The 25,139-nt window shown below is 41.7% G+C and overlaps 1 protein-coding gene across 1 annotated transcript in view; it reads right to left on the bottom strand.

Annotated features, from left to right (window-relative positions):
- Window positions 1–25,139, bottom strand: part of LOC117957183 (RNA-binding motif, single-stranded-interacting protein 3-like) — a 140,281-nt gene that overhangs the window by 85,953 nt on the left and 29,189 nt on the right. The gene's annotated exons all lie outside the window — the stretch shown is intronic.

The raw sequence follows: 25,139 nt of genomic DNA, 5'->3' as shown, positions 1-25,139 counted from the left end.
ACCCAACTCCAAAACCTTTGGAGTAAATCTCATCAGCGTCAGTGAGCCAATAGGCATCCAGCATGCTTCTGCCAAGATCCAATAATGTCTGTGATTAGCTGTCACCTTACTCGTTGAAGAGACACGCGGGAAAAACTACATAATATAGAGACGGCTCACGCTGCTGAAAAATAAATAAATAGATTTGTGCCGTAATGTGTAATGTTGAAATTCCTTTTTGTTTTCTAAAATTGGTATTGAAAAAAGTATAGGAGCTTAGGTACTGGTATCAAAGTCACGGTATTGGTACCAGATATCAAATATTTATATAAGATGATAATCTGATACCCAGCCCTACATGCAATACTGTAGGTAAATCAGTAGCAGTAGTAGAATTTTAATGCATGCAATAATATATTTTGTGGAAACAAGCAGCAAACCCCATAATGACATACAGTTTCATTACATTCTGAGTGGAAAACTACACATCCAGCTGATACATAGCAATGAATTTGGAGTCATGCTTCTGCCCATGTGACAAATGATTAAATGAAGTACAATAACTAAAATATAAGTAAATACAAAACAAAATAACTTCATATTCTCCTCTGCCTTATTTACGAAACACATTCGTTGTATGTGTGTGTTTGCTGCTGTTTGACCTCTGTGTTGCCTTCTTGGAATCAGGGGGCACGAGGGAGGAAATGTGCCTTCCCTCCCTGTCTCCCTCCATTCTTCTCATCACTACTCACGCCCACGCTGTAAACATCACCCTCCAGGTTGCGATACCGTTGAGGGGGGACCCTTTTCAACACTAGGAAGCATGCCACAACAGAGGTCTACATGTGTGATGGTGTGAGTGAAAGAGAGACAGAAAGAGAAAGAGAGATTTCCACACATTAATGTTAAGGCAAGCAAAACACCTCCGCCTGGCTTTGCATCGATCTCTTTTTAAAATCCATTGTTTTATTTGCATTTAAAGCAATGGAACATACACAACCTCTAAATACAAGAGTTTATTAAAAATAAGAAGAAAAAAAATAACTGAGAATAAAGGCTCTGTCAATAACTAGTGTTCTAGATATGACCTCCGCACAGATAATGACTTCTCCTGCCTCTCTGTTTCACTCTTCTCTCTACACAGTTCCTGTGACAGCAGAGGTGGTTTGACCCCAGCATGGCCCCTGGCTTCCTGGATACTTCCTGCAAAGCTCTGGACCGGTCTGGAGGGCTCTGACATCAGCGAGGGCACAGCCCACCAAGGAGGACTAGTCTTACGCCCAGGCTTTTGAGATGATAACTGCAGCTATTTTGAGGCAAACCTGGGACTCTTCCCCTTTCACTTGAAAAGGATTTATTGTTTCTTTCTCTTAACACTGTTCTTGTCATTTTCTTTCTTCCTGTTTTGCTTTTTCCACCCTCACCTTTGTCTGTTATTTGAGCCATGTGGATGCTTACTCTAATGCCCATGGACTTGGATCTGATTTAAAGCTCAGACTACAATTGCCTCTGTTTTTCGTTACATCTACTGCTCATGCTGCAAACACACACACACACACACACACACACACACACACACACACACACACACACACACACACACACACACAGTCAGCAAACAAGGATTGAAAACCTCTAGAAGTCTGTCAATTTTCTGCAAAAAACTCAAACAACAGAGTAACAGAATCAGACACAGTACCTCCTGAAGCAAAGCAATTTTCTTCTTTTGTGTTTCTGACAGGCTGTATACCCAGGAGGGGGAAACATGAAGTTTTCCCTTTGGGAGGGAGTTAACAACATGGTGGAGGCTTTTCAAATGGAGGGGAGGCTTGGCATGTGCCACTGTAAACAAGCTGAAATGCTGGGAAGTTCAGAGAGTGAGCGGTGCCCCGAGCAAAGCCGCTCCAACATGACACACTGCGTTTGACGTGCTGGCCAAGTTGGTATTCTCAACCGTTACGACACTTACTGAGCCAGTCGTACACAAGCTCACTCACCCGCGCAAGAAAACACACACAGGCACACACCAAAACAGTATGTAATATGAACAGATGCACACTGTGTGGTCACACTTGAGCAAATGGTGTGGGTTCACTGCCATAACACACAGCATAGACAAGAGTAACTATACAAAACTTGGTCCTGCATAATAACCGGATGGTTGCAGCTTCTCCTTTAGGCCCATCAAACAGTCCAACAACCCTTTATCAGTCTCGATTGTCTTGCCACCACTGCCCTGGCAGGCCACTGACATGTTTCCATGGTGCCACCAGTTCATGCTGCACTTTTTCTATCAATGGATGGTGGCGTGTTATAGTTGTAACACATTCCATATTACAGTGGCACATATTAAAAAGTTGGACTTAAAAAAAAAGAAAAGTAATCAGAAACATAACAAATAAAGCTACTGGATGATTCTCCTGATGGAGGAATTCAGCATATATATCACCATGGCAGGTACCAACCACTCTGGGATTTGTCCAAACTAAACTAGGAGGCCAAGAAGACTGCTAGGAGTTGCATTTAATACATTTTCTCCACCATCTACACCATCTCCTTCCATCCACATCCAATTCTCCTTCCCTCTGGCAGTGAGTATATAGAAGACTTGCCTCGACCAAAACATGATGAGCCTACAAATCTCCTGCGGCTGACAGAGGGAGATGTCTGGCGTCCCGTGTAGGAGGAGACCAAGATTTGATTACACTCTGTCACAGAGCGCTTGGAAGAAAAACACAGACCACTGCCAGAGCCAAAATGGCGTCTGGGCTGAGTGAACAGGCATCACACTGTGACTTGGAGTGCAATCCAAAGCATCATGATGGAGAAACCAAGGAGCATGGTCCTTTCAAAGATGCCACAATGTTTCCGGACTAGTAGTTTGGTCCGGGCCGTGATCTAGGGGAGGTTTAACACCTGTAATTTTTCTTCAAATCAAACTTAAAAGTCTTAATGTCTGGACCAAACAAGGTAGGTGTGAAAGCCCCCCAAGACTGTCGACGTGCATGACGTAGAATAACACTAAATTATCACTTTTCAGCTCTGTTAACCTCAATGTTCACCAACAACACTTTGCTAGCCATGTATGAAAAACAGATTTACTAATTAACTTTGAAAATGGAACATCTATATCACTTCTGGCAAATACAAACATTCCTAACCCCAGATATGCAGTACATACCATCTCAGACAGACAGATATAACATGTAAATAATGTCTGCCTGCTTGTATAGATCATTTTCTGGCTGCCACTGGCAGAGCTGAGAGCAGTGACCATCTGGTTTCCCTTTGTTTACTTCTCTCTGGGTTCAGTTTAAGTAGTACAGCCAGATTTCCCTGTGAGACACCACAGACAGGCCGGCTTTAAATCTTAACATCTGAGTCTGCCATGCACACGTGTGCTTGTGTGTTAGTGTCCATCTGTACTTCTTTAGATCACAGATTCCAGTTAATGAACAAATTTAGCTTTTACCCTCATGTTGTCCCCGGGTCAAATTGACCCATTTTGCTATATAGATGTTCTTTTTATCTACCCAATTGTAATTACCCCAAAGAACATGATGGAAATGCTCTTTGGCAAGTACACATTCCTACTTTCATTAATTTTGAGGTATCTTATTCAATTTTATAGCATTTGAAAAAAAAAACTGAAGTTGTTTCCAAATAGTGATATTGTTGAGTAAAAGTTGACATATTCCAGTCAGTGATTATTAACATACATTAACATACATTTTTAATTCAAAATCATTCCTAATTTCTGCTTTTCTAACTAAAACGTTAGGTTTAATTTCCTATAAATGAGGTTTATTGACCACAAATTCCAAAAATAAAGTTTATAAGTTTATAAAGTTAATACGTTAGTGTTACGTAGTGATAAAAACGTCAAAAAAAGGGACAAACATTGAAAAAATGGCCAAAACTGTAAGAAAAAGTTAAAAACATTGATAACAAGCGTCAATAAAAGTATTGATTTTCAATTTTGACGGGAAGACAACACAAGGGTTAAGGACATTCTGGTTCTGCTCTGCATGGCTCAGTATCCTTTGAATGAGTATTCAACCATATTTCTTACTTTTTTTTTTTTTTTTTTTTATAATTGCCAGGGAAAATACACACAAGTCATCACTGCTTTCCATTGTAGGATTGAGTTTGTGGGATTAAAATATATCATATTGGTAATCAAAAGAGCAGATGTTTCTACAGACAGCCACGTTAGCTGGACAGGCAGGGCGGCAGTGTGGAACCCAGCAAGTGGAGGACAAGGTCAGCTGGCCGACCTGCCATGCGATGCGATGCCTCTGCCTGACAGCAGATGATACACACATCAAGCTGTTAGGGTACGGCAGGCAGTAGGGAGGTAAAACAGGATGGAGGAAGGGAAGAAAGAGAGAGATTGAATGAAAGGGGCAAAATGCCAGGACAGAGGGTGGTTGAACAGTTGATAAATGGAATAAAGAAAATGATGAAGTTTAGGAGGGGCGAAAGGGGAGAGAGGGAGTGTATTAAAGTGGGTATTAAAAAATAGAAATACATAATCAAAGATTTAAAAATACACCCTCAGTTTGAGGCCTAGGTCACTGGTAGTACAAACCTTGACATGACAATAGAGCGTGGAATGAACGCATCACAATGAGGAAACTATTGTAGCAATGTTTATGACCCTCAAGACCACAACACCAAATTGGATTCTCAAGAAATGTTAGGGCTCATTCAAATTCTAGATGAGAAAACTGGCAGTGCAATTCTCCACTTTCAAAATACAATGTGCCTCTATTAAGTGCTACACTGTGTTGCATTACATGTGCTGCCTGATGTACGTCTTTTGAGGAGAATTACAGGTACACAGACATCTGTCAACTTGTGTATCTTATTTGTAGTTTACCTTTCTACAGATCTACAATTATTGACCAGACTAGAGTGACAAGTAGCTTCCCGCCACATTGTCAATATTTGCTGTGGTCAATAATCATGACTGGTTGGCTGAGAAAATCATAGTTCCTTTCACTTAGGATTTTGCTGAGATGTTGAACCTTTTCCAACTTGTGATGAGCATTCTAAAGAAAGTATTGTGGAAAAGCAGAGAGTGTCATTGGCAGTTTTTGTCAATCAGTCAGAATGAGGCAGACAACAGAAAAAGAATTTGAGCCAGAGGGCCTGGTTAAATGGTATTGGTCACTGAGGCCTAATAATTGGTAGGGCATGAAGGAAAGTCGAGACCCTGCCAGTCTGCTCATGATGAGGTCATGGGACTGGGGAGCGAGTGGGAAGCCAGTTAGTCATGATCCTGGCTCATCCATCAAAGTTGTTAGGAGAATAAATCTTAACTGACAGCCGTCATAGCTAAGCTCGAACAGCGTGGGGCAGTCTAGGCAATAAGGTGTACAAGGTTAACTGGGTTTAAAGCTTTCTGAGCTGAGAGAGAGAGAGTCTGGCCAGGGATGGTAATATTTTACATGGAGAAGTAATTCCAGCTAACAGCAACAATTTAGATTCACTTTATTTACTAAGACAATAAAAAGAAATTAAGATAAGATGAAGAGGCTGCAGTTCCCTCTTTTTATAGCTCCTTACCATCTGTCTCCTTCTATATCAGTGTCTGTAACATGGCTACTTTTGTTGTCCTCCTAATCTTCTTTTCTCTCATTGCTTTTTGTTCTAAGAAAAAGCTTTAGGATTGCTCCTCGTCCAGTATATCACAAACTAATGTGGCTGCCCAGTTTTCAAAATCAAGAAGACAAAAAACTTCAAGACATAATCACTATAAAAGTCTGCTGTATTGGGCCCCTTGCGCGAGTTCATAAGCTTCTGAGCATTCAAGTGGAGAATGTAACATTTATAGATGGTGCTTATGAGGGGTCTCCCAAGGCCGTTAAAGTCTAAACAAAGAAGATGAGGTGTTGGCATCTCAAAGGACATCCGGCGCAGGGCCCTTTTACCCAGCATGTCATCTACGCGCTAAGTGTTGTCTGAAAAGGTTGAAAGCTCTATCAGCACAGACTGGGCCCAGGGAATTGAACTCTCAACCCCTCTGGTAATTTTGTGAAGTATGCAGCATGGTGACTGCAGTGCGCTGCTGTCCAAAAATGTCACCCTGCCCTTTCCTCTTGTCAGAAAGAGCCTGTCAGAGTCCTGGGGGCTCTAACTAATTACTGTTCCCTGTGCTGGATAGGGGACGTGGAGGGGGGTGTATGCCCCTGTGTGGGTGTGTGATGTCTCTTGAATGTTTTGTGTGAGATAAAGTGTGTGTGTGTGTGTGTGTGTGTGTGTGTACTTCTAAATGACAAAGCTATAAGGTCAGGCTCAACTTGTGTATCAGCTCCTTAGTGAGATGACAAGCAGATGTGCAACAAACAAGTCAAGCACTCACTGGCTATGACAGGTAGAGAAAGTTAAGGGAAGTGGAGATAAATAAGTTTTTTTTCCAGGAGGAGAAAGGCTGGAAGCCATACCTACAACACATAGACAATCATACCCTTGAACCTCACTGAATAAATGAATATCCCCCATTCTGTCATTTTAGGAAATAATTTTGCCTAATAGGGCTTCTTTAATTAGGTAGCTTTAAAATCCTGACATTAACTGAAATGTTCAGACTCAAGACAAGATGTTTTTATGATGGGATCATTCCATTGAAATGAAAGAAGTCTAGATGTTTTGGTCATCAGATATTCATTTTGCTCCAATAACCAAGGGGGTTTTCTGTAGATGTTTTTTTTAAACTGTAAAAAAGTATGAATGGTTGGCAAAATAACAATTGTCACAGATTAGGTGCTGGTAAGTCTTGCATTGCCAGACCTTCCTCCACAGCTCGGCCAAAGAGGGTCTGGCTAGTTCACAGAGCATTCAGGGATGGGGAACACAAAGAACGCGGAAAGTTACGGACATCAGTCCGAAGACAGGCATCAAGCGGAATTTCCTGCAGCACCAGAGCAATCAGGAGAGTGGAATATCATGGATATACACTAGGTGCTTTGTAAATAACAACTACACCACTTTTGAGGGGAATTATAAGGAATGACTTAGACTGGTTTGTAGTCATCCATAAATAAGTATACCCAGATGTCGCCTTGGCCACTTCTGTTCAGTGGAACGAATGCGTCAACAGAGCCGCCATCTTGGCACAGGGGAGCCACTTCTCTTGTCAACGTCAATGTAGGCAAAGGTCTAACGGAAATAAAATCACTATAAATCATCAAAATCTCCTGCGTGACAAAGACTCTAATTGATGTGTTATTGCAAAGAATATTTATTATAATCAGTTAACAGATCTAAGTCCAAACGAAAACTTCACCCTTCTGAACTAAGGATGTCTCCTTGAAGGTTAAGTTTAAACAGACCGAAATGTCCAGGCTCACTTCTCCACTATTTACTCCACTCATTTATTTTTGCATGTATTTATTTATTTAACAAGACTGAAAGTCTGAAGTCGTCCACAGTCCGAGTCCCGCCAGATTCCCTTAAGGAAACCTGTGATTTAAACTTCAGCAGGCTGTTACAGTCCGCTCAGTCCTGGTTCTGGTTCTCCCGGGCTTCTCTTCCCTCCAGCGGGCCCAGGAGTATGGCCCGGGCCCTTCTGAATCAGATGGGACCGGTGCAGCGGCGAGGCAAAGCCGTGTTCCTGCCAGGGGGGAGAGACGCTGCCGCCAGCCACAGAACTCTCCGTCACCCGCTGCCGCTGGAGCTCAGATTGCAGGTCAAAGGCGGCATATATATATATGTATATATATATATATATGTATATATATATATATATATATATATATATATATATATATATATATATATATATATATATATATATATATATATATATCATAAAACACATTCTCACCCGTGAAATGTTATCCCTTGCTGTTTATCTTTCGTCCAAACATCCATACACAGCACAAAAGTCTGGCCTCTTTAGTGTTGATCTGAATGCGAGAAGACTTCAGACCCCTGTTCCAAGATGGCGGTGGTGTTGACGCATGCTTAGGAGCCCAAGGCAACATCTAGGTATTATTATTATTAATGGTATTCATCCATTCCTATATTAAAAGGTAAAAAGGAAAACAACACACACACACCTTCAGCTAATAATACAAACCACCCCGAGCTACACCTGCTTCAGTATTCAAACTGTGCTTCAGACCTCTCTGGCAGAAGAATCGAGTCATCAGCAAGTTATCAGCCTATGTGGACAGGGAGCTTCATTAGCACAAACACTGCACGCCAGCTAACACAGCATAATTTTACACCCCCGCGCAACCCCTGTGTGTGTGCTCCTGCGAGTATGTCATGGTGCAATCTTTAAGTGTGTGTCTAAATGCGTGTGGGTATGTATGCAGGGATGAAGTGGTTGGATCTGTTCTCGCCCACTTTCACATATGTAGATAAAAAGTTCCCTTTTTTGTTTTAGCATGGAAATAAAAATTATATTGATTCAAACTGCACAGCACACAATGTGATACCATAAACTGCAGGTTATTTAGGATAGGGACTTTTATTGGATAATTTGGATCCATTTATTTTTGGGTATTTAATTAAGCATCTCATAATTTGTGTAGAGTGACATGTTTGAATATGACTAATTTTGTGTTGGTAAGTGTGTGCAATGTGGTACTGGAGTTGGCAGGCCATGAGGCCAAAATGATTTACGAGTGGTTGTGTTTGTATGTGTGTTACAGGAAGACAGGCATGCACGTCAGCAGAACAGGGCTGTGGCTCAATGTTTGTCCCTGCAATGTGTTTAATGGGCCCTCCACACATAGCACTTCCCTGGTGAGAATAAGGCTAATTACTGTACAGCACCTTGCCACATTCTCTTGCTGCTCCTCAGACACGCACACATATGTACATGTGCATATACACACACAAACACATTAACATACAAAGTGATGCGGACAAAAAAGCCTGCAAGGATCCATGTGAGTAATCAGGCAGAAAACAAAGCAACCACAAGCAAATAAGCATACACACCAAGGCATGCATGTATATTCATAAACACACAGGGTCACACATGTTTGGTACACACACTACAAAAATAAATAAAAAATAAGCACAAAATACATTTCTGCAATTAGCCCAAACCTTCATTGCTTTCCCATCTAATTTCACTGTGAGCTCTTTCCCACTGTTTGCCTCCTGGTGCTAACTATTTGACACATCAGGTAAACATCACCTCATCACCCTGACCCCTAGGTTTTCAGGATTATCCGTGTTCAGAGGTCACGCCCTCACATTGATCCAGAGGAAGCGGATCAACATCTTCAGTCACGTTAGCTCAGCTTCTCCACAATGACGTGGCCTTGAAGACGAACCAAGCAACCATTAAAAGCTTCTTATTCAAATGGATGCATTGAGGCAGACTATGTGGGTTTGTGTGGGAATACTGTGTATGTGTGTGTGTGTGTGTGTGTGTATACGCCCATCTAAGTGTTTGGAGGTGTACGGGTCAGAGAGAGAGAGATACACACACTCACTCACTCACTCTCTCTCTCTCTCTCTCTCTCTCACTCAAACACACACACACTCACACACACACACACACACACACACACACACAAAAACAAGAAAGCGGTATAGGCCTTAAGAGAGGGCATGGGTGAGTGTGTGCTGTCCACGTCTGCAATCAATTACAAAGCGTTGGGGCTGCATGTTCTAATCAGAGGCATAAATGTCAGCTCCTTTCCCCGCACACGCCTCCATTTGCATCCATTAATGCAGGGGGGAAAAGAAAGAGCGTGAGAGCAAGTAAACGAGAGAGAAAGAAGCTGCCTTGTGTTTGAAATGGAGGAGGGTGGCCAGGATGGTGAAAAGCAGTTCAGTAAAAATGGCAGTTAACGACTAGAACCAGTGGCAGACCGTCAGTCAACCAGGTAAAATGGAGGTACAATATATGGCCTGAAGTTTGTTAAATCCCCCAAATAGAAAAGAAGGTCCATAAAGAAATGGTTTTCCCCGTTTAGTGTAGAATAACTTGAATGGTTTGCACAAAGCACTGACCTCAACCGATTGCCATGGCAAATTCATGCTAGGGACTAGCTTCGGTAAAGCGACATATGAGCAGTGCTTACAAATGGTGGCAGCATTACATTTACAAAGGTTTGTCATTCGCAAAGAGCAGATCTATGTTGTGAGTCTGGGTTGTTGCATGCTAATGCATGGGGTCAAGAGTATATGACATTAGATTTAATAGGAAAGTAATTGATTTAATGTTGCAAATCACATTGCCCAACATCAGTGTCCCACCTCATTAATGTTCTTGTGGCTGAATAAGAGTAAATTCTCTGAGGCCAAGATTACTAAATCTGTAGGAAAGACTTCCCAGAAGATGCCTAAAGTATTTTATTTTAAAAGGAGATTTTCAATAATGATAACATATGGGTGGGATGTTTTGGTGTCCACATACTTTTAGTAACGTAGCGTATCTGCTTAGACACCGCAAGATGTAAGTGTGAAGATATGTTTTTGTAATTCGCGTGAACCAACCCTTTATATTCTGGTATGGTACTAGTGAGTATGGGTGTGTAGAAGACCTTTTGTGCATCATCACCATAAACAACATCTACACGGCAGGAGGGATTAGGACAGAGGAATGATCTGATTGGAAAAGGAAAGACAACACAAAATACATAAACAAATAAAAAAGGAAGATAAGAATGGCCTCTCTACTTTCTGGAGAGTCGAAGAGGGATGGAGTACCCAGCGCAAAACTCACACAGGCAGACGATGGAGCAGCAGCTGTGATAGCAATTAGACCCTTATGTACTGAACATACCTTTGTAGACAGCAAAGAGAGGAGAGCAAAGAGGAAGAGAGGGAAATGGAGAATAGGACCAGGGTGAAAAGTAGCCAGCGGAGCATCTGAAACATCCCTCTTCCTGTCTTCCTTCCTCTCTCCCTCCTCCCCTGCCTCCCTAAACAGCAAAACAGTGAAAGCTATTCCCCCTGCTGCTGTACAGCATCTCAAAAGGTTCCAAAAGTGATTAAAAAGACAGAGGACACTAGCATACATCCGCACAGCATGTAAACAGCTAACTCTTCCTCATGGTGGCATTGGCTCCCTTGCTTCCTGCCTCTTCCCATGCCTATAGCTGGAGAAAAGGCAGTGGGTTCACATGACTCGCAGTGCAGCTCCTCTTCATCCTTTTGAAGACTAATCGACCCTTCACTTGAGCCTAATTGATGTTGCATCGGTGAGCACTGGCACTTGGATTATTCAGTCAAACATGTTTGACTGGTTCCCAGGCTGGCTACAGGCTGGAAAAAACATCTTGACTTTAATATATTGCCAAAATGCAGCTGACGAGATACATATGCATCATAAAAACATAAAGTTTTAGCCACTTGATATTCAGTAGTCCCTTGTGTGTAACACAGATAATGCCGCCTGGGGTCATAAATAATTATTGAAAACTTCTTTTGGGTAATTGGCACAGGCAATTTCTGCCATAATTCATTAAGATGTTGCTAATCCTGATGAAAACCAGCAATTCAAATGTATAATAAAAATATATAATATTGTTGAAAAAAAATCTTTAATTCAGAGTCAGATTTTTTTTTGCAAACAATATGGAGTTGATTTTCAAGGCTACACAAAAGCATTGCAGCTATTAGCTCCTTTTTGATTGACACCCTGATTTAGATGTGCAACCTGGTTTGCAGCGTGCTTGATGGAAGGGCCATATGTTTTATGAGATGAGGTTATTCATAGGTTGTTGTGTTAACCAGGAACACTGTTGAACCTGTCACTTCCTCTTGAGCTGACAAGCTTGTATTAGGGAAGGGGAGGACGCTCTTGTTTATTCATCCTTGGTCTACATCGTGCGGCGTGTGTCAAACTAGATCCACCATGCATAAGCTTGTTACATTTGTTCAACTGGTGCTGTATTGGTACAATGGCTTTAGTCAGTCAGTTGTGATGGAATCAGATTTGCTCCTGAGAATAAGTGTGTGGGAGAACAGGGACGCATGCCACAATATTGTGAGAAGGCAGATTGCCAGAACTCTAAAAAAAAAGGGTGATTGCTCACTTATGGATACTTGCTGTGGTATCACAACAATAAGCCTTTTTTATGGACGCCTGACTGTCACCCACAAATAAGCATATGGCTGAAAGAAGAAAACATGTCAGCACTCCCAGATCAGTCGCACATAGACACATGCAGAAACAGACACACTTCAAAACCCCATTCTGTTTGGCTGTTGTTTTTGTCAGTTTACGACCTAAACCCCCCATTGTTGAATTAACCGCGGAGAGAGGGGTGGGTGGCTGGAGCCACAGTGCCAGGCCTACACTGGCCCAGAAAAAAGCCCTAACACAAACTAACTCTTGGCAGAGGATGGAGAGGCAGTATTTTTTCCAAAACTGATTACCTTCCCTTCCCCCAGTGTTCCCTCTCTCTCTATCTGACTTTCTCTCTCTCTCTCTGAGACAAGCTGTTCCCTTGGCAGCTGTTTCGACAATGCAGATCCCCAAGCACAGGGGGATGTTGGAGTGTATATGAGTGTGTATATGTCTGGGTGGGGAGAGGGGGGTCACTAACTCAGGAACCCTCCACATGCAAATCAGCACAGAAACATGCCAGTTTAGTTTTTTTCCTTTGAGGCACCGGGATGCTGAAACTGAGCACGATTAGCACTCAACACTAGTGTCAGATGCCGGAAACCCAGTTTATCTGAGGGCCTGGCCTTTTGTTGGAGCCCCTTCCGTTCAATGGCTCGCCCTATAGTCATGTTTTTCCAGATGTAAACTCTCCTAGAGAGCTGTTTTCAGCCCACCAGTTACATCAGTTTTTGTTGGCCTCATAGATATCACAGCAAAAGGAAAATGTTCCAGACTATTCTGCACGGTCCAGGGCTACCTACATGCATATGTGGTATTAAATTAATGTGCAATCTTACTATATTTTCTATGCATACCATGTGTGCTCTAACACATTATTAGGGGCAGCAATAATAATGTAACTTTAACTAGGCTATCCTTGCAGGACTCATTAGAGAATAGATGATACTTCTCTACCTAAAACATGAGTCACATGGGCCAGGGAGCCCATGGGCAGGAAACAAACACATCATAATCCTGCTCTGTAATTGGGCAAATGAGAGATGCTGCCATTGGACAATGGCTATGAAACAGATGGCAACAGAGATGCTTAAAAACTCCCACTACTCCTAGCCCAGCTTTCTCTACTTTACTGTACAGCTCCAAAAGGTAGAGGCAGCATCATTTCGACAGCCCCTACAGCCCTGTCTGTCTCTTTCTGTCTTACACACATAAACACACACACTTCTAACAAAAGTGAACCTCTCCTCTCCCATCAAGGCACCTTTTCCTCCAGGACCCCCCACTGCGCATGCCTGCTAAGAGCCCTCCTTTGAGCCCCTAATGCATGCACAATCAGATTAGGGCCGTTGATGTAAGCCTTGAATTACTCACGTTATGACTTGATTGGCCAATAATTTGATTGAAGTCATATCTCTACTTCCCCTGGTTCTTCAGATCCCATCCTCCCTGTCCCCTTCTCTTCCCTTCTTCCCTTCTTCTTCTTCTCCTCCTCTTCCTCCCCACAGTCTCCCTTTCACTTGAGGCAACAACAACAACTCTGGCTGTCAGCTTTTGAGGCAGCGTGTGACCGTTTCCATGGGGATCACAAAAGTGACTTATCTTAAGGGAAAATAAGGCGGAATGTATAAAGAGCTGCCTCACGAAGAGCAGATACTTTAAGATTAAGAGAAGAGTCATAAAAAAATAACTAAAAATGGTAAAATCAACACTGAAACCTTGTCAAGGACTTTTTTCCAGATTAAATTTATTTCCAGATAAATAACAGTTAATTTCTTTTCCAAACAATAGTACATTGCTGATCTAACCAATTTACTTACTGGAAAAAAAAAACATTTAGAAAAGGTAAAGTTCTAGAAAAGCAGGTTTCTTGCTGTATGAAATAAAACAAAAACTATACTTCCTGTTGAATTTGGGCTGTTTCCAAACACGTTTGGTTCAAATTAAGGTGCAGTCAGTCCAGAAAGGGAGTGATGTGATGTAGTGAACAAAAGCATCCCGATACAGTTTTTTAACTTCTTAACATCTTTTAGAGGGGAGAGCATCCTACCAGCTAGCTTCTCAAGACTGACTCTTTCTGTTTCTGACAGGTATGAGATATACATACCGTCTTAATAAGGGACTACTGACTCTGTGGTTGCTATCATGTGGACCATATTACTGCAATGAAAACATATGGCATACAAATCTCTGGTTAGTTCTCATGAGGATGAGCAGAGAAGGAGGAGGCCAAAGGGTCTTCTGTTTAGATAATTGGTGAAGGAACTGTATAAAACATCAGAGGAAGATGTAAACTTCACTGTCAAAACAATATACAACAAGACACTAAAGGGAAGGAAAGAGGCATTAAGCAGATCGACCGGAGTACATATTTAAGGGGTCCTATTTCAGTACATGGAGGCAAAAAAGTTGATTCTGTTTGACTGCTAACTTCAAAATGAATCTGTGAATAGTGTGTACTGCTCCGCAAATTAGCCTGAGAGACATTTTGTATCTATGTCACATACCGAGCAGAGAGAAGGATGCGGATGGATGCTCCCTCTACTGAGAGGATGGTTTGATGGTAATCACATCCCTGGTTTTTCCTCCCTTTTCTATCTTGTCTACCATTCTCCGTTTTAATTTTCTCGGCTGTCATATTCCACAGAAAGAAGGCAGCCATCTGCTATAAATCATACCATGCTCTGAATCCAATGTAACAACATAGACTTACAGCCGTGTAAACACAGACATACGCAAATGATGGCAGCAGACGAATTGCAGTCGCAGGCAGAAACTAAGACATCCCTTAGAGCTAAACATATTTGACTCGTGAAAAATTTACACATCTAAGAGAAAAGTATGAAGAATGCACACAGGATAAAAGCATCGGGAAGAGTATCGGGCAAAAAAACATGCACTGTAAAAGTACTGTAAAAAAAACTAAGATAAACTAATATTTTTACATTCAGCATCCACAAAATTATGAGGATAAAATCAAATAGAGAATATAGCCGAAAGCAGCGATTCGCGGGTTCCAATCTTTTTTCTCAATAGCGACTTCAAAGTATTTTCACACATGTGGTCCAACGTTGTTATAAAACATATCCTGCAAGCTATGTAACGATTAGACAAAAAATAGATTTATCAAAACATTTATTTTCAATTCATTGTGATATGTAGCTCAGTCCAGCTCAGGACAATTTGAGAAAAGCAGATGACCAACAAAAAACAATTGCTAATAAAGTCGCAATTGCAGTTCGAAGCTCAAATCTTGATTTGTGTCATTCCACATCTAGTTATGTGCTGATAGATTTGTGATGATTGGACAATGAATATGTAAATTATATTAAAATGTGTATAATGCCACTCACCTATCTTGCGCTTGTAGCGCCCCCTAGTGGCTCATATATATGAAACTGTCTGGGAATTTCTGGGTCATTTATTTGAATATACCCTGTGAGTTTTGTTATGATTAGCCTTATGATTGCCATTTGTGTTCATTTATGTCCAGCGCCACGCCTCTTTCAAAGGTCATTGGTCAATAATTTGAAAAGTAATTGAGATTTGGACATGCTTTAGCAACTTGTAGTACGCTTGATCCATTGATGATTCACTGAAAATGTGGTGGCAATCACAGCTACGGTGAAGGGGGAGATCTCAAAAAATGTGTTTTTTATATAATTCACAATGGCACTTAGATTTTCTAGGTGGAAGTTTAATGGTCCTTGAGGCTTTTTGTATAGCACATTAAGCTGCACCTGTTTGAGAAATTTCAAGTCAATCAGACTTACGGTTTGAAGGGCATTGCCCTGATGACAACCATAATCGGTGACAGTCAGAAAAACCTTAAAGGAATCGCAGAGACATCCCTGGGAACATTTTATGATGCTGTGAGAGAAAAAGGTCACCACCTTGATTGTGGCATACGATAACACAGGGACAACAGCGCTGAGGTAACCCAAAAGATAATGCAAAGATAGAACCAGAGATGGCAGCAAGATGCAGCACTAAGATGGCGTGAGGAACGCAGAGATAATACCAAAAACAATGAAGTGATATCACGAGCAAAGCACAACAAACCGACACTCGGGCCAAACATCAAACCTACAGTAAGTGAAGGAGACAGAATAACAGCTTTCTGAGGGTGGAGTGGAGGAATGTGAAACAGTGACAGATATAACAAAGACGAACGAATGGAGATAACAGGGCCATCGGAAAAAAAAAGACAACACAAAGCATGCAGACAAAATATTGACACTGTGTAGAAAGAAAAAAGGGCAGCAGAGAATTGTTGACTGCTAGATACGAGTTGGTATAAATAAATGTGCAGAAAAAGAACAATTTGCATGACAGACTCTTTCAAAGGCAACATTCTCAAATAAATAGTTATTAAAACACACGCTGTGCAACAGTGACAAATTAAGTAAGAAAACCTTTACATTAACATTTGGAAAAAAAAGGGCTGGAGACATTGCAAAGTTGTAGAAACCCAATTTAAAGTTTTTTTAAATTTATGTGCTGATGTTTTGTTTTTGATGTAAAAACACTTTGAGAGGAGACAGGTAGATGTATGGCACATGGGTATGTTAGCACCCTCTGAGGTGATTTCAGATTATTGCCTCTCCTCCAATGTCTCCCTCTGAACTGCTGACCATCTCTTACTCCATCCAGACCCTGAAGGAAAAAACTGCAGGTAAAAGACTCTCCCCGCCATCCCTCTTAAGCTCCTCTCTTTATTTCCTCTCTCCCCTCCAATGCAAAGCAACAGTGTGTGTGTGCCCTCCGGGCCTGAGGTCTGGAGGCCCCTTCTGAGCTTAGATAAACTATGTCGACCATGACTTTTTAGATCCCTGAGACCAGGCAGAGATCTTTCCTATGTTTCTCAGCAGAGCAAAAACTGTCAGAGAAGTATTTCCTTCTTCTTGTTATCTCTTTGACATCCAATAAAAGATTTAAATCGGATTAAACCCTAAAATTGCACATCGTACAAAAAAAAGATCATTTTGCGCAATAAAGAGTGTTTGATATTTTTATGAGAATTTTGTCTTTTCCATCTCTTCCTGCCTTTTCTGCCTCTTGCACGGCTGTGTCCACACACTCACACACAGAGACTCATGGGAGCAGTGTCAGTGAGATGAAAAGGGACACGATACTTTGGCTTTGCTCTTCCTCATTAGGCAGAATGAGGGACTGTGTTGGTGTCAGAGAGCCGGTTCATCAACCACCAGAAGTACAGAGCTCCAGCCCTGATCTGCCCTTCTCTGCTTGGACTTGCTGCTCCCCCGTCCTTCCTCTCACATATGGTTGAAGGCAGGGAAAGTGGAAACAGTCAGCGTACTTTAACATGTACCAATAGAATTTGTCAAAGAGGGTGATAGGGTGCAATGGGGAAAGGAAGGTAAGGATAGATCAAAAGAGAAAAAACTCATAATAAGGAAAGTTGTAGTTATCCAACTGTCCACTGATATGAGGACAGGTGGATAAAAAGAGGAACCGGTCTCACAGTCTTATGTTCTAAAAGGAAGTCATTAAGTTAATAAAACGGATACTATCCATATTAATAACCGGAAACTGGTTTTATCGCCTTTTTTTTAATGATATGAAACACATTTATATTAGATATACTTGTAAGTCTCTCAGAAACCAAAATACTTCAGTCAATTATCTTCAATATAGTTAGTGGGAGTGAGCTATTTAAGATGCCCCTGGTTCCCGAGGTAAAAAATATTAATTTTTCACATATACAAAGTAAAATCATCAGTTCAAAAGATTAAGTTAAAACGTATTTTGGTCTTTGATAAAAAAAGACTTTGAAAAACTTGAGGTCGAGACCCTGGCAAAATTACGTAAAAACACAGGAATTTGCAGAGTGAGAGTGTTGACCCTAACCTACACATTTGGGATCATTACATCATCTGTGAGAGTCCTGTGTTTCTATGTTTGGTTACATTGAGGATACCTTTCAAAGAAACGATTGAAATGGGAACACAGAATGAGGAAAGACACTTCTCCCCTCCCTGTTTCAACTCCATTGAAGTGCAGCTATTTCTAGCAAAGCTCTCCAAGTGTGAGCCCTGACACAGGTTCTGATCTGACTTGCCGCAGCATCCAGAACTGCCATTAAATATGATCTATGTAGAGTGACTCTCAGAGCTATGGGAATGTGAACTCACACAAGCGTGCAACTGGATGAAAGCAGTAGCTTAAATTTGGCATACAGACTTAAGCTCCTGCAGTAGAAGGGTTGTAATAATTAAATAGAATAGTCTGGCGTATTAAAAATGAATTTAGGCCCCATGCTTTAATAAAGTCACTTTGAGTGTGTGTACAAATAGGGACAACTACTTCACACAATCACAAAGTGCTGTGACTGCTAATAAGTAGTTTGTTCCTAAAAACATGTTGTTTTCACAGTAACATACAGACGACACTTGATTTACAAGCCCATAACAATATATTAAGGACCGGAACTGTATATCACATCATCATATCTTACTTAAAATTAAACCGCCAGTAATTCGCAAAACATGCCAAATCTTCTGTTCTTGTCCCACTAAATTACATTCCTTGTGAGGATTTGAACATTTTTGACATTTTTGTTCACTGCAGGTTGTCACCATCACTCTCCGATCCCTAGTATCAGAAATATTGCGTATTTAGAAATGTATTTACAGTTTGCTGCCTTTAGCCACTTTTAGGTCAAAACAATACAGCCACTATACCAAGTGAGTCTGCACTCTGCTACTTAAACTCTAAATGTCAAATCAGTACCTCAAATCTGGCATTATACTGCAGATAGCGTCAATCTTGCAGTTTCAGCAAAAAGAACACATGAATGAAAAATTAAAAAGCATAGTGGCCCTATTGTTGCATGGCCATCTAAATAGTGCACACAGATCATACAAACCATTAAAATAATATTGATTGTCATTTCTGTGTGAAAGCTTTCAAAGAAAGAGGACTCAAATAATCATTAGAGCTGCATTCATGCATGCATTCGTTCAAACTCATTTAATGCAAATACAGAATGTAGCGCATCCTTTGTGACACTGTATCTTTGCGTAAAACCTAATGATTTACTGCTTTTTAGATACGCTCTGTGTGTGAGCAGGTGTGTTATTGTCTTGTCTCTTTCATTTGGCTTGTATCTTTCTGAGTATTACTAGAAGGTGGAAAAAAATGTTATTATATGTCTGAGGCCAGACATAAGCAGCAGAGAGAAACTAGGAAAATACCACTCACGGTGAAATTACAGTTCTTTAGAGGATAGAGGGTAAGTAACCTTGAAGTGGTGTTTCTGACACATAAAATGCAATAAAAGAGAAGATGTTCAGTGTTCTCTCTTTATGTACATTAACAGCCCTTTGTCATAGCCGAATGCTGAGAAGCACAATACGGTTGTTGAATTTTAACATTTTTAACTTGCAGCGTGACAGGACTGTATAGCAGAGGTAAGTTAGCATGGATGAATGTGATAGATGGTGGGAAATAGGGAGGACTGGAATTGAGGAATTTAATCCCAGAGTTAAGTGGTACGACAAATTAAAAAGGGTCAGCTGAATGGTGAAAGAGAGGGCTCACTGTGTACAGTGCGCACTTAAAAGATATTAGCACGAGCACACAAACACATACAGTAGATAGCTAGAGAGGGAAATACTCTGAGATTGTGGAGAGGATTGCTGTTCATGTTAACCACAGTAAGCCTGTGGCAGTGGAAAGTGAACTCCTACTGGTTAAAGAATGCCCTAAACATTCTGGGTGAAAGCTTTTCCTCACCACTGAAGCTGCACCATTGATTTTCCAATATTTGCATCTATTCACAGGTGGTCTTCTCAAGGCCAGCTGAGTAACTGAATGCAAAGCGTTTCACCTGGTCTATGTGTGTCAATGTGGAGTGTGGAAGCCCGGTCCTTTGAACACCGTCTCTGCAGGGCCTGCTAATTGAGCCAGATCAATTCACAGAGACGGTGAGCAGGTTGGCACAGTTGCCACATCAAAGAGATTCTAATAACTGCACACTGTGGCCATTACGTAGCCTGAAAAAGCCATATTTATGTTTGCTTCAAAGCAAGCATGGCAGCATTGAACATACTGAGTATGTAGGCCTTCGCTGTTCTTTTTCAAGCCTACAATTTAAACCCAAGGCCATTTTCGAGCAATTTGGGAACTGGCTATTCATGCAAGCATAATTACAACCACTCTACATTGTACTTTATTAGATGCCTTTTTTGCTGCTTCAGTGGAAACCAATGAAAACACGTGCAAAAAGAGCCTAACGACAGATTTTAATTGTTAAGAAAAAATGGCAGTGATACCCAAATGATTCCTCTGTATGTGTGCTAAGTTTCACACAGCAGCAGTCATAGCACTCTGCATCTACAGCAGGATAAGTTATGCTGATGCTGTATTGACAGTTATCCATTTCCCACTTTCTCACTGCCCTGTCTCTGCCTGATAAGTTTGTAACTTTGTTCATTAGTGCTGGGCTGTCTCCCGCTGTACAGGCTGTCTGAGGTGACATTATGGCTGGCAGGCCTCTCACTCGCACCTTCCAGCCCTCTCTCTTTCCCCAGTGTCTCACTCTTTGTCTCCCTCTCAACTCCATTTTTCTCACTCTTCTTTTTTTTTGCTTCATCTTTTTAGTTTCACTCAAGCTTGCGCTGATTTCTACTCTCTCTCTTGCTCACAGCTCGGCACGTCTCCGCACTGCTCGGTGAAATAATTTACCGCATGCAGCGCTTCCGCGGATGATTGAAGCGTAATTAGACGGCAGAGACAGTGGAAGCCAACGGAGGTGCTTGGGAGCCGGTGCTCGTCAGATGGTCCGTCTCACTCTCACTGGCTTTGCCCTTCAAAACTATCCCTTCTGCAGAAGGAGCAGGGAGGAGACTGTGTGCTCAGCCCCGTCGCATCTAACTGCACAGAAAAAAGCGACACGTTGGCAAGTGATTGTATCTTTTTTATGAGTGGGATTATCTCACTGCACTGCAGATATTTCCGCGGGTATCAATTTATTCCTTTATTCAAATCAATGTGCCTTCTGCCTGTTTAAAGAACACTGAGACCCATTTATCATGGAACAAAAAGTCAGTAAACTCACATTTAAAACTTATCTGCTGATTTATTGAAAGATGAGAAGGAGAAAGAAAAGAAGCATGCAACTATTTGTAGTACAATCGTGATTCACAGCTTTGTGCTACTCAGTCTCTCAAAGCTATACTGTCACCATGGCAGAGCATATACAGCTACAAGTGCTTGTTAAAGGATAAAACTATGAGTGAAGGAGTGAATGGAGGAAAGTAAGTATGTACACAATATGCTTATGTGCTGACTAGCATCATTCGGATACTTACACGCTGTATTCTAATGTGGAGAATGGTCATCAAAAAATATGGAAGGAAATGAGCTGCTGGGAGAGACGATAATCATAAGGATGACCTTGTCAGTGGCAGCTTCAGGGGGAAAGTGCTGATCACCATATGCTTCGCGAACAGCACTGCGGCGGACGTCAGAAGGGAAATGGCATCGCATTCAAGGTGGTGAACATCAAACCGAGAGGTGAGTGATGCTGCTGAGTGAGCACTTGTACCCCCCCCCAAAGTCTGTCCAATTATCCCGCTGTATTCACAATACAAATTATTTCTCGCTAGATTCTCCCCCAGATTGAACCGATGCTTGTGTTTGCTAGGCTAGCTGTTGTCAGCAACCAACTGCAACAGCACCGTCAGCCATCCCTTTGATTATCACCCAGAGGTCACCCTGTGTTGAGCCAAACCGTGGGCTCCTGGGTGTCAACGGAGCTAAGACGTCAGAGGAGTCACCTTTAAAGGATAATAAGAAGTCTGCTGACGGACTGCGGACCACCCAGAGGGGGATCCGTGCTTTTCACATGAATATAAATGTAATATTGACGGGACATCTTCCCCAGGAGAGAGGAAGAAAAAGACAGCAGAAGAGACGGGGTGAAAAGGAGTGAAAATAAATGAGAGAGGGAGAGTGCAAGAGGACTGAACACTCCGGTTCGTTTCACACCGTTAAACCATCTGAAGCATCCGCTGGTGACTACTGGTTGATGGGTCGATGCGAGCACTGTGTTATCATAAACATTTGGGATTCACATCATGGAGGCACTTTAATGATGCTTTTAGCATAATTTTCACACTGTAATGTGAAGTGAAGGGCAAGCAGCGCCTTTCTGTCTGCCTTCTGGGAACCTAAAATATTGGCTACTGGATAACATTGCAAAGTAATGGTAGTGTGAAATTTGTTAATTTTAAAAAGTTCTTCTCTTACTGAAAAAATATTAAAAAACATACAGTCAAAGAAGAGAAAAGAAAGAATAAATGAAAGACATATTTCACATGTCCGGATTAAAAAATAGCAACAAGTAAGGACTGTTACCTTTAGATGATAAAACACATTAAAATAACACAATCCACATGCATCGTCACAAGCATCATGGACTTCCTGGTCAGATCCAATGAAAGCAAACGTCAGCTCCAAGTTCATATTGGCCCTAATGTCTATAACATCACAGCAGGGTGTACATTATGAGACTCTATAGGATGTTAGAGTTGTTTTGCTAATTCTAAGCAGTCCACACTGAGAAGAAAAAGTAGAGAGTGAAAATAAAAAGTAGAAAAGGACAGCTTTGTTTTCATCCGGGCTGTTATCAGCAGAAGCCGACAGCAGCGAGAAAAGGGAGGGATGATTTCCATAAAGACTGGCTGTTGTCTGAAAGCAAGCAGCTGTCAGGCGGAATTACCTCTCCGACACAGACACCACAATCGAGGGCGCCCTTCCCATAATTCAGTCTGATTGGCTCAAGGGGAAAATGGCAGCCTGTGGAGAGTGAGGCGAGCTGCTGGTTGACAGGTTTGCATCTGTGAAGCTAGACGCGGCGTTTACCTGTTATTATTCTGTCTGCTCAACGTGTCAGTTTTCACAGTTCGGAAAGCTACCTGAACAAAGTGACATAGAGAATGGAGTCCACGGTGTGAGGAGGCAAATATGTGCCTACACACACACACACACACACACACACACACACACACAAAATAGTATCAGGATAGATCTGAGAGTTGATTAACTTAGCTTAGCATAAAGACTAGAAAAAGGTAGAACTAGCTAGCCTGGCTCTCTCCAAATTTCAAAGTACAGCATTGTGAATACCTCTAAGAACAAAATGTTCAATAACTTATTTTTATGTGCAGACATGCAGACACACACACACATACACACACACACACAAACACACACACACACACACACACACACACACACAGACCTATGCTAAGGGCTCTTATCTGTGACTTGTGTAGAGGTGAGTGACAGGAAGGGATGCGCAGGGGGGAAGTGTCCTTTAGGTATCTTAATTATGGCTCCTCTCCTCCCTCTTGCTGTCACTATCCCCGGGGGAGGGCAAGACAAAAGGAAGGCAATGTTTCATCTCTGCTGCCTTGGTATTTCAAATTCCAAGGGGAGTAAGAGGAGAGAGACAGCAAGGTGTTACATTGGAGGAAGAAGAGAAAATCAAGTTTCCCTATTTCTCTCTTCTTGCCTTCTTTGCAGCTGTGTTAAGTAAGGCACCTTAATAAAGGCATTTTAATGGCATCAAGGCATGGGAAAATGCGTAATTTGATTACTGTGACGGTTTTATTTAATGTGCTCAAAGCCTGTGGCTCTGACTTACTATTCATTTATTGCTTTATCGAGGAGACATATATGTGACAAAAGGAGCGGAGGGATTGAGAGAATGAGGCTGAATGATCTTGTTGTCAAAGTCTTCTGTGGTGTTAGCAATCATCTTTGTGATTTACACCTTCCTCAATGCGCATCTGGGTTTTTCATCCGGCCCCGGCGGGAAAATGCTGCGCCGCCATGATAGAGAGGAGGATGTCAGCGACACCTTGGCAGGTAGGCAGATACAGAGACGGCCTGCTGTTAATTATTGATGGGAATAAATTGCAGTCATTGGATGTTTGGCAGAGAAACACATGGCAGATATGAATACAAATGTGTTTATGAATGTGTTCGCGTAAAAAAGATGGCAAGAGAAAATGACTTTAAGTAAAAGGTTAGAGAGAGGAAAAGGGGGGCACGGTGGAAGAGGAGGAGCCGATAGAGTGATGGGAGTGATACCTGGTAAAGAGACGTTAGAGAGATGTAGAGCGAGTCTATAAAAGAAAACTACTCCTTAATGTCTCTCACAAGTGTGATAAAAGAACAGAGCTGCGGCACAGAATGCTGGCCTTTCCATTTGTGTGAACAGAACAAGGGAACATTCAAAAAACAAACTATTATACATAAATGCTAATGGAAAAATGATTTTGTGAATGTGCCCACACGCACACCTATTCACGCAAACGTTCTTAAAAAGGTCAGCTCTTTTGTTTGGGGACACAAGACCTCTCTCATGAAAACATTGACTGAGAGAAGGGGAACAATGCAAAGTGTGGTCTTAAAATGAGATGGGCAAAGAGCATGGCTTCTTATCTGTATTCTGAGAGCCTGCCCTCTTATAAATATTGGAAGAAGGACACCGGTGGGGGGAAGAAACGGCCAAATGGCGCATTCGAGAAATGGCACACCTGAGCACCGCATGGGATATCATCTCCTCCTGTCAGATCTCATCCCATTTGATCAAAATAATTGCCACCTTCACCGTTATCATCATTTCTGTCATCTTCACTGGCGCCATCACCATTCTTCATCTCATCAGGGCTTTTCTGGCTTCAAGGGGGGGGATTTCTGGATTAGATCAAATGCGGACCATCTCGTCTGCGAAAATCACCCTCATAGTCATCATCATATTGATTGCTTTAATGCTGGTGACATTTTGTTCACCTATTTAGATATTCTGACACCAGCAAATCTTGGGCTGGTACAAAAATAGCCTGGTTTAGCCTTGCAGACTCGTCTATCTTAGATGTCTGAAGAAAGGGCCCTGCTGTGTTTCAGTCTATGATGATTCTCTCTCTGCAGCCAGCAAGCAAAATGAAAAATATAGAAAAGAAAAATGAGACAAAGGACAGCAGCTTGCCTGGACTGAGAATCAACATACACTCACCGGCCACTTTATTAGGTACACCTGTCCAACTGCTCGTTAACACTTAATTTCTAAGCAGCCAAT

The sequence above is a fragment of the Etheostoma cragini genome, chromosome 14 (assembly GCF_013103735.1).
Source record: "Etheostoma cragini isolate CJK2018 chromosome 14, CSU_Ecrag_1.0, whole genome shotgun sequence".
Classification (NCBI taxonomy): domain Eukaryota; kingdom Metazoa; phylum Chordata; class Actinopteri; order Perciformes; family Percidae; genus Etheostoma; species Etheostoma cragini.
This window is presented reverse-complemented; position numbering and strand designations above follow the sequence as displayed.